The following is a 5668-nucleotide window of genomic DNA, read 5'->3' on the forward strand; positions in this document are numbered from 1 at the left end:
CTGCAGTGGTAATGAGAATATTTCAATGCTTATATTTGCGCACAATTTTTGATGAACGAAATAATATAAAAGAGATAAAATTTGTTAAGAGACAATGAGGAATGTATAGGAGAGAAATCTGAAGATTTAATTTAATTTATTATATACACGTACTATTAATAGGTTACAAAAGTATTCGAACGCTTTACATTTGCAATTTTTGAATGAAATGATATACGTTAAAGAAACTAAAAAACAATGAGGAAATATAGTAGGAGAGAAATTTGAAGATCGTGTCAAGCAAAATTTGAAAATAACTCACAAATTTGTAGCAATAGCTATAATATATATAAACTATTAATAGGTTACAAAAGTATTCGAATGCTTTAGATTTCCAATTTTTGATGAACGAAATGATATACGTTGAAGAAACTAAAAAACAATGAGGAAATATAGTAGGAGGGAAATTTGAAGATCGTGTCAGCAAAATTTAAAAATAATTCACCAATTTGTAGCAATAGTTATAATATATATAAACTATTAATAAGTTACAAAAGTATTCGAATGCTTTACATTTGCAATTTTTGATGAACGAAATGATATACGTTGAAGAAGCTAAAAGACAATGAGGAAATAGTATATAGTAGGAGGGAAATCTGAAGATCGTGTCAAGCAAAATTTGAAAATGACTCACCAATTTGTAGCAATAGCTATAATATATATAAACTATTAATAGGTTATAAAAGTATTCGAATGCTTTACATTTCCAATTTTTGATGAATGAAATGATATATGTTGAAGAAACTAAAAGACAATGAGGAAATATAGTAGGAGAGAAATTTGAAGATAGTGTCAGCAAAATTTGAAAATGACTCACCAATTTGTAGCAATAGCTATAATATATACACGCTATTAATAGGTTACAAAAATATTCGAACGTTTCATATATGCAGTATATTTTATACTTCGCGAATAATAATTTTTTCCTCTCTTTCTTGTTCGACCTGAACGAGTTTTACTCGCGACTGTTCCTTTATTTTATGATTCAACGTGCCGTAGATTTACTTCTATTCGCAATCTTTGCTCTACTCCCACTATACGATTTTCCATTCTTGCACAGCCGAAGAACAGTTTCTCGTTCACACTTTTCTATTTCACACGAATTTTCGTATTCATTTTGAATATTACGCACGCTTTTACGTTACTGTTAATGGAACGATAGCTCGACATCGACTGAACGTATATTTAAGCCAGTGTTTATATTTCTGGCTTAAATATAAAAACTGGCTTAAATATATCAACAAGCGTTCGAATATTATTGTAATCTATTAATAACGCGTACACATAATAAACGTATTATAACTATTGCATAAATTGATGAATCGTTCTCAAATTTTGTTGACTGAAATTTTCTTCTACTGTCTCTTAACAAGTTTCTTCAACATATATATTTCTTTCATAAAAAATTGCAAATAATAAACACACCTTCAAGAAATAAAAGCAAAAACAAAAATTCTTCTCGAAACCAATTTACCAAAACTCCTTTACCAATTTATTTTCTCCTTTCGATCAAACGATAATATCTACTTTCCACTTTGCTCTACTTTATTCCAATCCTGGTTATTGCACGAAAACCCGTGACATTTTCAAAAAATTTTTCTTTCACGAATCTTCACACAACGCTCATATACGACCTTATTTATAAGCGAAAGAGAATCCAAACATTCTCCCTCCTCTTCATCCCCCTCCTCCCCCGACACAAATATACAAGCAATTTGTAAATATTTATACACCGATTACAGCGATCACGATATTGCTCTTCCTCCGTTTATTTTGCTCAAACGAATTCCTGGCAAAATTTTTTCGTTGACCCCCAATCGATTCGAAATTAGCGAGCCCCTCGAACGTTAACCACCCACGTTACGCTACCCACGGCGAAAACTAACTCGCCTCGGTCCAAGCAGGGACTCGCTCGCCCCGAAGAAACTCGTTGCGGCAAAGTTTTGAGTTTGTTAGAGACGGTTACATTCCACGAGTAGTACATTTCGCGCAGTTTCACGACGTATCCCTTTAACGACTGTGATATTGATGAATTTCCTCTTGTCCCTTTCTATCTCCTCTCTTTCTTTCTTTTTCTTATTTTTCGAAGATGATTCTTTGATTTCGCCTGTAATTAAATTGGATTTTATTTTTCGGCGCGAATGAGCGACGAAGGATATTCGTTCGATGAGTTAGTTCAAATGTTGTTGAAGAATATTTGAAGGAATTATTACTCTTTCTTCTTATTTTTTGTAGATAACTCTTTGATTCCGCCTGTAAATAAATTTTTCGGCGCGAATGAGAGATATTCGGTCAATAAGTTAATTTAAATGTCATTGAAGAAATTATTACTTCTTCTTCTTTTTTTTTTTGTTCTTCTTTTTCGAAGATAACTCCTTGATTCCGTCTGTAATTAAATTGATTTTTCGGCGCGAATGAGAGATATTCGTTCAATAAGTTAATTTAAATGAAGAGTAGAAATTATTATTCCTTTTTCTTTTTCTTCTTTTTCTTCTTCTTTTTCGAAGATGACTCCTTGATTCGTTTCTAATTAAATTGATTTTTCGATGCAAATAAGGGATATTCGTTCGATGAGTTAGTTCAAATGTTGTTGAAGAGTAGAAATTATTATTTCTTTTTCTTTTTCTTCTTTTTTTCTTCTTTTTCGAAGATGACTCCTTGATTCGTTCCTAATTAAATTGATTTTTCAACGCGAATGAGGGATATTCGTTCGATGAATTAGTTCAAATATTATTACTCTTTCTTCTCCTTTTCCTTTTCTTCTTCTTTTTCGAAGATGAAATTTCTTGATTCATTCCTAATTAAATTTTTTTTTCAGCGCGAATGAATGAGAAACATTTGTTCGATGAATTAGTTCAAATATTATTACTCTTTCTTCTCTTTTTCTTCTTCTTTTTCGAAGATGAAATTTCTTGATTCATTCCTAATTAAATTTTTTTTCAGCGCGAATGAATGAGGAACATTTGTTCGATGAATTAGTTCAAATATTATTACTCTTTCTTCTCCTTTTCCTTTTCTTCTTCTTTTTCGAAGATGAAATTTCTTGATTCATTCCTAATTAAATTTTTTTTTCAGCGCGAATGAATGAGGAACATTTGTTCGATGAGTTAGTTCAAATGTTGTTGAAGAGTAGGAATTATTACTCCTTCTTCTCCCTTTTCTTTTCTTCTTCTTTTTTAAAGATGATTCCTTAATTCGTTCCTAATTAAATTGATTTTTCGGTGCAAATGAGCGAGAAATATTCGTTCGATGAATTAGTTCAAATGTTGTTGAAGAGTAGGAATTATTATACATAGAGAGAAAAGAAATACAAGATAAAAGCGGAGTGTTAAACGTTGCACTCGTGATATTTATCGCAACTTCGGTTACAAAGGGCAGATATGGATACGAAAAATGAATTGTTTTATTACACAAAAGAAATATCGAAATCAATTTTAAGAGCTTTTATCGTTACAAGTTTAAACTTGGAAATATAACGGGATAAAGATCGATCGTAACGTTGATATAGGCAACGACTTTCGAGCGAATCATGCGAACGATTTAAATTGGAAAACATATAGAAAGAAATTCTGCGAAAAAGAAAATTTATTTAACCCAACTCTTTCTTTCCCAGCTAAGAATATAATAACTCGAGCCATAAACGAGACGCGAAAAACACAAGTTAAAAAGAATAGTAATTAGCAAGAACAACGGGCACAGATGAATTCGAACGAGGAACAATCGAAACTGAGCGTTTCTGGGCATCCGAGCGAATTATTTTAAACGGTTTTGCGCCCACCGTTTAATCAGAGGCGTTTGTCATTATATAACGTGATAGATCGAGCTGGGGAAACGGTTGAATCGTTGGTCTCGGATTAACGGATGCGTCGTTGCTTGCAGAGAGGCATGATTAATCCGAAAACCGACGAGTCGAACCGCCTTCGGGGGTTGGAGCCAGAAACGAAGACGATGTTTGCGAATAAGGATTGATCTGGGTAGATGCAACCCAGCATTGAATCGAGCATGGAATGGCGCAAATTTAATTTCGAGATTTGTTGATCGAACCGTTGTTGAGATTAACTCAAGGCAGGGGAGAGGAGTCTGAGAAAAAGTTTGAGGAGCAAGGAAGAGCAACGACCGCCAAAAACTCGAAAATACGATCCCTTATCCCGATGGAAGAGAGAAAGGGTGTCGTAAATTTCTTCTTTTCCAAATCTAATTTTGCAACGCGAACACCAGAATGGATTTTTGGATAAGCAAAGGACAATCGGGTGGAATCGATGGAACATGTATTGGTGAATCAACGAGGATCGTTGGTTAACGCCCTCTATTCACTGAACGCCCTAAACTTGGCAATTAAAATTCAAAGCACGGTGATACCCACCCCGACAGAAGCGTAAACCCCCGGAGAAGCTATGATACCGACCTATTATACTTGAGAGTAGTAACAAAGTCTCCTCGCTGGCCGAATACCTCTACTTATTCCATTATGATACGTATAATACATACGTATAGCTAGGAAATTCGCACGCGACTCGAAGCCGACAATTTTGCCTCGTGTTTGCGGAATTAGTTTGATCGTTATGAAGAAAGAAGAAGAAGAAGAAGAAGAAAAAAGAGTCGCTCGAATGGAAAATTCATTTAAATCGTCCATCCAATTTTCGACTTAATCGAACGTTTTAAGGAGCGTTTAAGGATCGCGCTGGTTTAAAGCCTGTCGCCATTTTGTAATTTATTTCGAAACGACGAGTTTCGAATACTTTTAAAGTACTCTTTTTTTCGAAAAGTTTATTCGAAACGTTCAAAGGTATCCGTTTCCTGAGGAGAAAAAAGTTCCTCGTTAATTAAAAGATAATTTATTTATTTTGAGCAAAAAAAAAAATTGATTGCTCGAATATTCCGTATATTACGTTTTAAGGATACGATGCTTACGACTGCTTTTCGAAAACAGAGTGGAGGGGAAGGGGAGGGGAAGAGCGGTAGTTTCCCCTTGTACGCGTTTCGAATCTCTTTCGTTGGATGAAATAAAAATTTTTCCCCTCCCTTCCATTTCAAACGCATGAATTGCACTCAAACCGCCCACGTGAATGCGTTTTCACGTGATTGGAGAGAAAAATTGTAGGTAGAATCCAATCTAAAACGTATTCTGCCAAACGTATTGAAGAATGAAAAAAAGTTCAAAAATCATATATATATATACACACACACATATATATATATATAAGCATCGATACATGAAAATAAAAAAAAGAAAAAAAAAATATTTAAAAATTAACCATACACGTTTCGAGCGACCACACACGAATACGAGATTCACCACGAGATTAAACGCGATTAAACGGAAAACTCTAAATTCATTCCTATTCGAATAATCATACGTATAAACATTGGGAATATCGATCGCTATAAATTACCCTACCCATATAATATTAACCGGTTTCCGGTGGCATATCGATCAGGAGGATCAATATAATACGCCGGCCCGGGCCGGTTGCCTGTGTGTTTCACTGGGGCCATTAACATTTGCATTACGAATTACACAGTAAATTGGCGAAATGATAGCGGATAGATGTCGTTATCCGTCGAGATCCCGTCAAATTTCCGCCATGTTGCACCCGTTATTCGTCATCTTAATGCACGACCCTCCTCC

The 5668-nt window shown here is 34.4% G+C and overlaps 1 protein-coding gene across 5 annotated transcripts in view; it reads right to left on the reverse strand.

Moving 5' to 3' along the window:
- LOC102680502 (lachesin-like) overlaps nucleotides 1–5668 on the reverse strand; it is a 122807-nt gene that overhangs the window by 54466 nt on the left and 62673 nt on the right. The window contains exon 1 of one of the 5 annotated variants that reach the window (XM_031508175.1): nucleotides 857–906. The exons of 3 other annotated variants lie outside the window; for them this stretch is intronic. The gene's annotated coding sequence lies outside the window, so the exon portion shown is untranslated. Of the gene's footprint in view, nucleotides 1–484; nucleotides 546–856; nucleotides 907–5668 lie in introns of those variants that run through there. One more of the 5 variants, XM_031508176.1, reaches the window with a different exon arrangement.

Source organism: Apis dorsata, unplaced genomic scaffold (assembly GCF_000469605.1).
Source record: "Apis dorsata unplaced genomic scaffold, Apis dorsata 1.3 scaffold_77, whole genome shotgun sequence".
NCBI lineage: Eukaryota > Metazoa > Arthropoda > Insecta > Hymenoptera > Apidae > Apis > Apis dorsata.